This window comes from Pelophylax lessonae (genome assembly GCF_965119305.1).
Source record: "Pelophylax lessonae genome assembly, chromosome: 4".
NCBI classification, from domain to species: domain Eukaryota; kingdom Metazoa; phylum Chordata; class Amphibia; order Anura; family Ranidae; genus Pelophylax; species Pelophylax lessonae.
In genome coordinates, this window is record NC_138771.1 from 543,015,952 (window position 1) to 543,028,068 (window position 12,117).

The following is a 12,117-nucleotide window of genomic DNA, read 5'->3' on the forward strand; positions in this document are numbered from 1 at the left end:
AACTGAAACAACTGAGCTTCTAGACATAACCGATGATCTGGCATCTGTGGTGTCAGCCAATGCACTGTTCCCTCCTCATAATCCTGCAGACCCTGCAAGATTTTTTGCAATTTAGTGTCCATGATGCCTTGTTTATAGTCTTCAATAGCCTGTGGCCATCTGTTATTGGATATATATCAAAACAAGCAGATGCTCACCTCCAAGTGCCCAATGTGGCTGTCAAAAGCATATAGCCATTGGGGTAGTCCTGGTGTGTGAAAGGAGGAATCCAAGCTTAAATAAAGTAGAAAACACCTGCAGCAATTCCCCATGGTGGTGAGCGGTCCCTGCACTGGCCTGTACGGTCCTTCCAGCACTCAGGCAAAAATGTAGATAAAGGAAAGCCAGCAGCTAGATCTTCCGCAATTAATACATTTATTAATCCAGGTATGGTACAAAAAAAAACAAATATGTTGTTCTTCTGAAAATTTTTATGGCCATGACTAAGGCTACACGCCAAAATGTGTCAGTCTGTTTTATTTTGTGCCATACCAGGTGTCCTTTAGTGGGAGAACACTACAGGCAAGTGCACCCACCGCTCACCACCACGAGTAATTGCTGCAGGTGTTTTCTACTATATAACTGCCAATAATGTTCTCTTGCCTTGCAAAAGACTTTGAATATACTTTACTACCTAAATAAGGTATGACTACCTCTTGGGGCACTGCAACAAGGGCACTTAGAGAACTTTGTCAGGAATGTGTGCTGGAGATATTTTGGAGAACCATTTCTTTGGTATCCTCACTATTTTAGCAAAATAACTTTTTGTTCAGTTCAACTGCCTGGTCTGAAGTCATTAAAGGGGTGCATGCATGGCGTATTAATAGAACAGGGCTAAATCAAGGGGACGAGAAAAGTTAGAGAAGATAAAGTACAGAGGTCTAACGAGCAGAGAAACTGTCCTAGGGAGGCTATATTGCCATTGCTAATGACTACTGTACTTGTGTCAAGTGCATAAGCAGCCAGGAAATGAATGGCATGGAATGGGAGATGGAGACTCTTTTTACTGGCAACTGGCTTCCCACATACTAGAACCGTCCTTACGGCACAGAGTTCCTAGGAACTCAGCCTGGGAGTCACGAGTGATGAAGTGAAGCCTCAAGAGGAGAAAAAACATGGGTTTACCAGTAATGTGGTTCCTGAATCCAATAGCAACATGTGGGTCATAGTCATTAAGAGTGAGCAGTGCCATCTTTAAAGAGCCCTGGGCAATGCAGTACATTGGGGCCCAGCCTACACAATCACCCACAAGAAAAATCTAATTATCGATAAGGCTATATTACAGCAAAGCCAGGCTAATGACAGCTTCCAAGTTTGGCGGCTGGGTCCGGTGAACACACACACACATGGACAGGAGTCAGACTCGACTGTCCTGTGTGTGCCTGCTACCGTGGAGGCAGACAGGCATTTTTGCAGTTGTGGGCTCCCCCTCCATGGCCCAAGTGGCTTGACAGCAGCGCAGGGCCAACAGGCGCTTCCCACCTGCTAAGTTCGGCAGCGGAATGCACACGGGAATCGGGACTAATGCTTGGCTGGGGCTGGGTCACTGGGAAGGTGGGCAAGTGGGGCCCCTGGGCAACTGTCCAGCATGCCCATTCGATAAGATGGCCCTGGGAGTGAGGTGACTGGACTACTGGGTTGATGGAGACTGGTACAAGCTCTGTAGTACTGGCTCAGAAATGCTGCACACCTGGGGAGAGCTGCAGTCTAACATAAGTGTGCCTGTAGTGTATATCTGTCATCAGTGTAGAAGTTTGCCCATGAATTACAAAAACTCAAGAAGTTTATTCCCGCAGGAGTCTCGTTTTTAACCTAGAGAGCTGCCTAATGTTGATTTTAATGCGACCACCGCCTCTGTCTGTCAATGGGGGCCCTAGCGAGGGCCCCGCTAGCCCCTCTTACAAGAGAGCTGTCCCAACCCTCCCAGGAAGGGAGCCCAGTGTTCTAAGTCAGGCTTTTTAAACCAGAATGTCATTGCACCCTGGGGTGCCTTTTGGGTTCTTAAGGGATGCCTTTGCAAAACACCTAAAAATTGTCCCAAATTTCTCAAACATTGTCAATAAGATGGATGGTGGATAAAGCTTGCTTTTTTTTTTTTTTTTTTACACAAAGCCACAGGTTTAAAATGTGCAGTGTTACAACCTTGGGCACATTGCGGACAAGCTGCTAGTGTCCCTCTCTGTCAACACTGGAGTCATGTTAGCTAAAAGAGGGAGAGAATCTGAAGGAGAAAAGAAACGCTGGCATACTAGTTTGCAAATGCGTGTGTGAATGCTGCTGCATTCTATAAAACTATTAATATAGTTTTTTACATAATTTACATAATTATAAATCATTTTAAAGGGCGCTTTGACTAAAATAAAAGGTGTGAAACACTGTTCTAAGTACTTACGTATTGGTTTTTATGTGCACTTTGTGTTCTTCCTAAACTTCTTTCCCATACCAAACAACAACCCAACACCAAACAAAGATCCTTAAATACCCCTCACTTTATATGGAAGACGGACAGAGAACACTGCCCAGAAACTACTCTGTGAAAGGCCCCTACTGGTATGGACAATGGAATGAATCTAAAGATGTATATGGACTTATGTGCATATCAGGGACTACTAAAAGAAGAAGTACAGCCAAATCTAATTTGACTGTAGTTCTCCTGTGACATCACAGAGCCAGTCCAGGCCGGGCAAGATCATGAAAATATGGTCCACAACCCTGGACTGGCACCAGCCACTCCCACCCCCTCCACAGCCCAGTTCTCCAGTTAGCACGCGCGTGAGGGGGGGGGAGCAGAGAGCCGGTGACTGACAGTCACCGGCTCTCTGCTCACTGGGCTCTGACTGGGCTCTGACTACCGGAGCGATCAGCAGTCTTTGATCGATCAGTTCTTAGTCTTAGAGATGGGGGGGGGGGGGAGGGGACAGATGCAGTATCGGAGTATGATTCTTGAAAAAAAAAAGGCAGGACTTCTCATTTTATTTGTTTGACTGGCATGAAATACTACTGAATTTAATAAAGCGTTGAAACAAAGCATATTTCTAACTGTTGCAGTTTTGAAAAGTCAATGTAAATAAAACTAACCTTTTTATTTTGTCTTCAAAATTTTGTCTACACTTCCTATCATCTCATTTTGTGCAAGCTGGACTTGATGCACTGTAACTAATTAATTCATAGCTTTATGCTCTGTTTTTATGTTCATGAGAGGTTGTTAGGTTTTATTTGTAACATATTGGATTAAATAAATGAATAAAATGTTAGAACAAAAGATCTAGCATGTTTATAAAGGTAGAAAGGTAAAGAGTGAGCACAATGAAAGCATTCTCTCTCTCTCTCTTTTACAAATTGTGCAATGTATTATGCATATCTTTGAGGGCTTGTGCAGTTTTGTAAAAGTGACAAACAATTTCACTTAGCTTTCTGCCAAACAGCTCATAGGAAAATTAACTAGAGCAGGCTCAAATGCATGGAGACTTCCCTTAAAATGCTAAATTACAGATCTGAGTCCCCATGTGCATGGAGAAACAGTGCAATAATTGCATATTTTTGAAATGTTTTGGGTGCGCTTTCATGGAAGTGTTTGTCTCTGGTGTTCATCATCTATGCCTTTCTTCCAATGTAATTATGAAATGTAAAAATAATAACAGCTTACATATGAAAATGGTTAGAATATTAATATACTATTAGTGGTAATGGCTGTAATCAGCTGGAAACAGATAATTATTTTTTTGGCTTTCTTTGAATCTAAAGCGGTAAAATGTAAGGTCTGCTTATTAGGTTCAGGCCCCCTCTTGATGTAAAAATTTCTGCCTGATAGTACTCCCAAAAATGTACCTGTAAGAAAAAAAATGTAGAGGATATACTTACTTTAACCCCATCTTCCTCATTTCAGGGTGTCACTATGATGTCTCTATCGTTCTGGTAGATTCCCAGGGAACGCAAAGCAGCCCAAATATCACAAGAAGATACAATTCCAGTACAATAGCATCTTTTCATGAGATTGGGGTTGCTCTGCATTTCCCAAGATCTTGCTGGAAAAGAGTTTGACATCACTCTTACCTAATTTCTGCAAGCTAAAGATTGTAGTAAGGTAAGTATAAATCTAACTTTTTCTTACAGGTATATTTTTGAAGTATTATAATGCAGGATTTTTTAAAGGAAGAGAGGGTAAAGCCTCGTACACAAGCACCGATTGTTGGCCGACCGATCGGCCGTCTTTTGTCCAGTGTTGTTGTGTTGGTTGAAATGTGCTCTAGACTGCACACAAATTTTATCGGCCAAAAACAACCAACTTCAGAAGTGATGTCATGTTCTGGTTGACTTTTCGTGTGTTTTTTCTTCACTGAGCATGCCCAGTCTTGCTCATCACATTTTTGTCTTCCGAAATCTGTACTGACTGAAGAACAATCGGGCGTTCTGGTGATGGCCAACAAAAATTTTATAGCATTCACACCAGATTTTGTTCGGCCGAAAAGTCGCAGTCGGTTGTCGGAAGCATCATACTAACAAGCCGACAATCAGCCGATCGGACGTTGGCCGAAAATTCACGGCCAACAACAATCGGTGCGTGTGTACGAGCCTTAAGCCTAAGAAGCAGACTTTGTATTTTACTGTAAGATCAGAGGAGTGCTGCACACATGAGTGATGCACACATGGGTGCATCAATTTTCAAAGATCAGCAGTTGATTAATAGATTCATCTATGTTTATATGTTAACAGATATAGAAAGTGTCAGCCAGCTGAAATATGGACACCATGCTGATTGGTTTGACCTATAGGATGGAGACCTTATATAAATTAAACTGTTACTCAGAGGTGGGTGTCTCCAGAGCATACATCTGAATGCCAGTGTGCAATGTGGCATGGTGCTGTTAATACAGCGAAAAGGTTATACTTACTTCTTTTTCTATTTATCCAACATTGCCAAAACATACATATTAGAAAGGCCACATACAAAATGGCGTTGTCCATCAAAAGTCACTGCTGGCCAGACAGATGGCAGAAGGAAGATAATTAATCCACTGGGAATGATAGTGAAATCCAAATTTTTTTTTCTGCTTTCAGTATTTTATATAACTGATTTTGTCATGAACTATGCAGAAGTCTCTGCAAATTCAGGTAGTTTATTCTACAGACTGACACAATTCCAGTTGGCACCTTAGCTCACGCAATGCGTGCATTGCAGTATGACTCTGTCAGTCGTGAAAAGGGCAATTACAATGTTATGAATATAAAGACCCTTATTACTAGATTTTACTTTAGTCAAATCAATCACCGATCTGATCTGATATGCATTTTTGCACATTTCTTTTTAAACAGCAGACATTTACATTGTTACGCTGCAAGCAAACCTGGGGCTTATTCAGTAAACAATGCACAGAGCAAATTGTAAAGTGCAATTCCATTTAGAACTATGGATAACTGTACAATTCAGTCTATGATCGACCAATGGCTGTTTACCTTGTGCAAACAATAAGTAATTTTATTTTCTCATTTCTCCTTCATGTCATCTTGGTTTATGTGCAGTAAGTGTGTTCTGCTTAGGTGCACTTGCACCAAATTGCTGCTAGATATGTAGATCAATCATGTGGCCATTCTGTATGCTTGACCTCAACCATTAAAAGTTAAATTTGGTTCAATGCATTGGCTAAGTTCATGATCAAAGTTGTTTGCTACTCTAAGTTTAAAAGCCTCTTCTCTTCTGATATTTTAATATGTTTCTTTTGCTAAGATTGGGCCTGTCTCCATGATCTGAATTTGATCTATTAACCTGGAGATCCATCATCAATCGTAATGTAGATCCTCATCAAGCAGGATGAACAATGGCCTGTCAAAACAAAACACGTTGATCTGTTGACATTTCTGGTGAACTAAGAACATTTCTCCAGCCACCAGTTGAATGTAAACGAATGGGCAGGGATCCTGGTGATGTCATTGACTAAATATGACCTTTCTAAAAAGAAAAAAAAAAAAAGTCCAACTGTTGAAAGACCATACTTCTGGAAATATTTGACAAAATACCCCATTGATCTTTAAAATATATGATCCAAAACATGGTTACCCAGTTCTTTTAATCATGCTGATTCATCATCACATGTGAGTGTTACCTAGGTAAATACTAAGTTGTCTTAGGAATGCTCAATCCTTCAGGCTGACATCTACTCATCAAAATATTTTAATATTTGCATACATTATCTCAAAATGCACTGCCTGCAGAGCTAAGATCTGCCTGCAGAGCTAAGATCTGCCAGTGTTGCACTGAGAAGCACAGAGACCTACAGATGGCATCACTGGGTCTAATATAAACTATGTAAGGAAAACAGAAAGGTATTGTGTTGAACACTTTTATTGGCATGTTAATATTTATTTTCATCGAAGACTAAAAAAATTGAGAAAAAAAGTCAAAAGGTGACTGTCCAAGAAATACAAAATCACAAGAGTAGAATTTTCCTCTTACACTTGTAATTACAGTATTCAATCAAGGAGAAAAATCCAGCACCACAATGTCTCAGAAATAAAACATATATGATTATATTAAATCCATCCAATAAAAGGAATAGTTATTAATAGATGCATGACTTGCATATATTGTACTGGACGTTGCCAGCAAACATGATGTATGGGAAGTAGAACTTCCTTCATGATAATAAAGTCCAATAATGTGCAGGGATATTTTTTCTTTTCGTCAGGATTTTATCTTTGACATTATTGAATGACTAACGTGAACACAACTTAAATTTTTAAAATCATATGCACAGAAAAACATTCTTGTAGGAGAGGATTAGAACCTCTGTCAATTGTCTTATTGCTGTGTGTGTCCCTGCTACGAAGATTAAAGCTGGCCATAAATTGATGTCTTTTTTTTTTATTTAGCCTGGACATACAGCGCTGATGGACGAATCTCCTGCTGTGCCTATTGGATTTTGACAGCTGTCAAAATATCTGAACAGCAGCTGCATCTGATTGGGTGCAGACACATTTTTGCCAACGATTTTTCCATCCAACTCTTTCTATTTTTCAATTGAGGTATGTCTGGAAGGGGGCGGCCAACAGGACCACCCCCTAAGTGGAATTTGTAGTGTGTATGGCCAGCTTTACTCTTACCATTGACCCTGGTGACCATTGTCATAGAGACAAAAAGTTATAGAAAATCCCAAATTTTTGAATTGTCACCAAAAGATGAAAAAAACAAAAATGTAATAAACTTTACATACACTTTAAGCCATTAGATTGTAAGTTCTCATGAGCAGGGCCCTCCTAACCCATCTGTGTTGAAAACAGTATTGTAACTGTTCTGTTTCCCTTCATTTTACAAAGCGCTGTGCAAATGGCTGTAATAATAATAATATTGCACCTTGTCTGCTCCTTTAGTAACTCAGCCTCTTTGAATCAATAAGCGGATACATTATTTATCCCTAATTTTTAGCAGAGAAGAATAGAATTTAAATGTTAAAAGCCAACCAACCTGATAACTATTTCTGTATATTCAGTCGGTAATATAGTTTTGTAACCTATACTGTGCAATAATCGCTTCCTGCCAGGTTTATAACTTCATGCAAAACAGTAGCAGTCTGTGTCAGCCGGAAGCAGGACATTCATCTGACAAGCACTGAGCAGGCACAGCAGGTTAACTACACAACTTCTAGTTCTTATGTATTATACAGAATAATGCACTGCTTACACCAGTCAACGCTTTCATCCAAGATCTCTATAAAAAAATGTTGTCCTTTTTTGGATTTTTATATAATATATGGAATAAATATATATATATATATATATATATATATATATATATATATATATATATATATATATATATATATATATATATATATATATATATATAATAATATACAGTATATTGTTGTATCTTCTGCACTGACCCATCTAAATATATACTATTTTAAGTCAAACTGTAGGTAAATAGCTAGATACATACAGTATATCATTTTACTGTTTACATCCAAGAATTGCAAATTCTAGTCAATCTATTATAATTTACAAGCAGACTGCCAATTCAGATTTCTGGTTTATGTCTTCTTAAAGAAGAACTCTCATGTCATTTTTTCTCAGTGCTTTTGTCTGCTTTGTTAGATGTAATCCTTTGTCCCATATTTCTATGTGCTTTAAGGCTAGCTATGAGGTGGCTGCTTGGTAATCGACACTTGTCCCAGCTCCAGGAACTTGCACAAGACAAATGGCAGCAAAAGGCATTCAGAGGATCTTACTAACTAGAAGAAGTGAGTGTATCACAAGAATTGCTGGCACAATTGGTAAAACCTATTGCAGATTTTTTTTTCTGAGTACAGTTTACTAGGTCCTTTCTAGTTTGGCATGCATGTTCAACTTTTTGGAAAACAATATGAAAGAAAATACAATATATTGGTTTAACAATTTGACACTGTTTTGCAGTAAGTCTGTTATCTGGCAGACCCCTTTGCAAATGTTGCATTAAACAGGCTGCTAAATGTGAAATGAGAGGAAATGGCATACAGGTTTAAAGTAGTTGCAAACATCAGACATAAAATATGAACAAAGCATATCCCTCTATAGTGTGCACTTGTCTCAATCCAGAACACTAAGGGGTTGAATTACTAAAGGAAAATAGACTGTGCCCTTTGCAAAGTGTAGTTGCACTCCTTAAGTGCAATTGTTCCAGAGCTTAGTAAATGAGGTAAAGCTTCACTTTGTAAAAAATACAGAATCACTAGGGATGGGTTGAACACTCCTACTGTTCGCTTTGCGCAGAACTCCCGAACAGAGGAAATGTTCTAACCCGAATGGCAAACCCCATTGAAATCTATTAGAACCGAACAGGACAAATCAAAAGTGCCCATTTTGAAGGCTTATATGCAAGCAATTGGCCATAAAATGGGTGTGAGGGTCTGGGTACTGCCCTGGGGGACATGTAAAAAAAAAATTAACTTATATATATATAAACAATAATTTTTTTCAGGAGCAGTGATTTTATTTATGTTTAAAAAAAATCCTTTAAATATAGTGCCTTGGGGGTCCCCTTAATGTGCCTTTAAAGTGGCGCATCTGCAGCATAGCATGCATGCTACAGCAAAATTTATATTTCTAAGACCCCTTTCAAACTGAGCTAATAGAACGTTTTTTATGTGTGAAAGGGGCCTAAGGAAAAAAAAATGAGTCAAATCCCATTTAAAATGACTCATGGTTACAATCGCTGGCTATTGAAAAAATAAAGAAAAAAAATGACAGCCTTCGGGTCTGGTATGAATTTTAAGGGGAACCCTACGCTAAAATTTAAAAAACAAATGGCGTGGGGTCCCCTCCAAAATCAATGACAGACCCTTATCCGAGCGTGCAACCCAGCAGGTCAATAAATGGGAGGGGATGAGTGAGAATCATACCAGGCCACATGCCCTTAACATGGGGGGGTGATTGCTTTGGGGTAAGGGGGTTTCACCCCAAAGCACCTTGTCTCTATGTTGATGAGGGAAAAGGCCTCTTCCCGAAAACCCTGGACTGTGGTTGTCAGGGTATGTGTGAGGGGGGGGCTTGAAGTGATGTCAGAAGGGGGTGGTACCACCAAGTGATGTAGCCAGGCGGCCCACCCCTTGCCTATATAAGAAATGTCAAAGTGCAGGGTGGGCATATGATGGGAGGCCTCCCAGAAGAAGAGAGCATTTTTATTTTTGGTGTGTGTCGTGACTGACAATGGATTTACATCGAAGGACACCATTTTTTTTATAAAGGACTTGTCAAACAAGTTTTTCTTGTGGTTATTACTTTTTGGAACTTTTTTATGAAGGGGCACAATGTTCCCGATACCCATTCACAAAGAGGAGGGGCTGGAATCTGGGGGCTCCTTGTTACAGGGGGCTTCTAGATTCTGATAAGTCCCTCACCTGCAGACCCCGACAACCACAGCCCATGGTTGTCCGAAAGAGGCTCTGTCACCCCAAAGTGGACAAGGTGCTTTGGGGTGGGGGGTACCCACCCCCTAATGTTGAGGGCATGTGCACTCACTCGTCTCCTTCCCTTTACTGAACTGCCGGGCTGCATGCTCAGATAAGGGTCTGGTATGGTGTTGGCGTGTTCGACAAATGTTTGTCCCAAACTCATGCTCAGGCCAAACTGTTCACCCAACCTTTCTGGAAGCTCAAACAAGCTAAATCAATTCTGGACTTTAAATTGATGTAGATATAGTGTTCACCCCATAGGGCCTACTGGATTTTTTTGCCCAAGATCTTTCCTATTAAGTGTAGAGGCAGCCAGACACACAGCAACAGGCATTCCAAATGGCTCAGTGAACAGTCTAGGGAAATTGTCTTTCTGTTTCCTTTTATTTTTGGGGTAACTTGGATTGGGCTGGGGAATGGTATTGGATACTCCAGAATTATGTGCAAACTGGAGGACACATTTATTATAGCTTTCATTCAGGAACAGATTTCTTCTGCCAAACTTAAAATACTCTGGTGAGGAATTAGTAGAGGCCAGGGGTATATGCATCTCAGAAGAGGAACTACTTGACTTCCAGGTTAAAGAACAGTTCTCCATGATAACACTGAAGAGGCTGACAGTATAGATCACAAGTTTCTTAGAAGAGAAACAACTTTGCTTAGTCTTTCACAAACTAGAGGGGACTGGTCAGTATGCTCCTTTCAAGAGAGAAACTACGTGTCCTAGCCATACCAATAGTGCTCAGTCAAAAAAGAGAAAATCTCAGGTCAGATCAGTACTTATAAAGTCCTTTGGGTAACTGGATGTCTCCTTCCAGTGCCAGCACAAAATGTTCCAGTGAGGGAGAGGTTAACTTTCAACTTAACACTGTCCAGCAACCCCTCTGACAGGATTCTTGAGCAGAGATCAAAGTAACTCCAAAGAAAGACTTGAGTATAGGTCCTCCCCCCAGCAAGCCCTAGCTGAGACCTTAATGAGCAACAGCTTGAGGTGTGAGGGGTAGCCCAGACCACACTTTCATTTTTTCTGTCTGCATCCATCTCCATTGCAATTTGAAAGAGTTTATATGCATCAATCTCCATTGCAATTTGAAAGAGAGTTTATACTGAATACAGCTAAGGTTACAAAAAAAAATCCCTTTTTGGAAAAAAAAATCCTGCTGGCTGGCACCCTGCTGTGGATGGCTGGCTGGCACTCTGTTGTGGGTGGGTGGCTGGCTGGCTGGAACCCTGCTGTGGCTGGCTGGCTGGCACTCTGCTGTGGGTGGCTGGCTGGCACCCCACTGTGGTTGGCTGCCTGGCTGGCACCCTGGTGTAGGTGGCTGGCTGGCGCCCTGCTGTGGGTAGCTGACTGACTTGCACAGGGGCTGTGAATGGCACTGGGCTGTGGGTGGCTGGCTGGCACCCTGTTGTGGGTCCCTGGATCGCACCCTGTTGTGGCTGGCTGGTTGGCACAGGGGCTGTGGGTGACTTGCTAGCTGGCACCAGACTGTGGGTGGCTGGCTGGCACCCTGTTGTTGGTGGCTGGCTGGCATCCTGCTGTGGGTGGCTGGCTGACTGTCACCCTGCTGTGACTGGCTGGCTAGCACCCTGCTGTGGCTGGCTGGCACCCTGCTGTAGGTGGCTGGCACATGGGCTGTGGTTGGCTGGCTGGGTGGCAATGGGTTGTGGGTGGCTGTCTGGCAACCTGCTGGGGCTGGCTGGCACCTTGCTGTGGGTGGCTGGCTGGCACAGTGGCTGTGTGTGGCTTGCTGGCTGGCAGAGGGCTGTGGGTGGCTGGCTGGCTGGCATCCTGCTGTGGCTGGTTGTCTGGCTGGCACCCTGCTGTGGCTGGCTGTCTGGCACCTTGCTGTAGGTAGCAGGCTGGCTGGCACAGGGCTGTGAGTGGCTGGCTGGCTGGCTGGCACTGGGCTGTGGGTGGCTGACTGGCTGTTGTTGATGGTTGGCACCCTGCTGTGGCTGGCTGGCTGGCTAGCACCCTGCTGTGGCTGGCTGGCACCCTGCTGTAGGTGGCTGGCACATGGGCTGTGGTTGGCTGGCTGGGTGGCAATGGGCTGTGGGTGGCTGGCTGGCACCCTGATGTGGGTGGCTGGATGGCACCCTGCTGTGAGTTGCTGGCTGGCTCGCACCCTGTTGTGGGTGGCTGTCTGGCAAC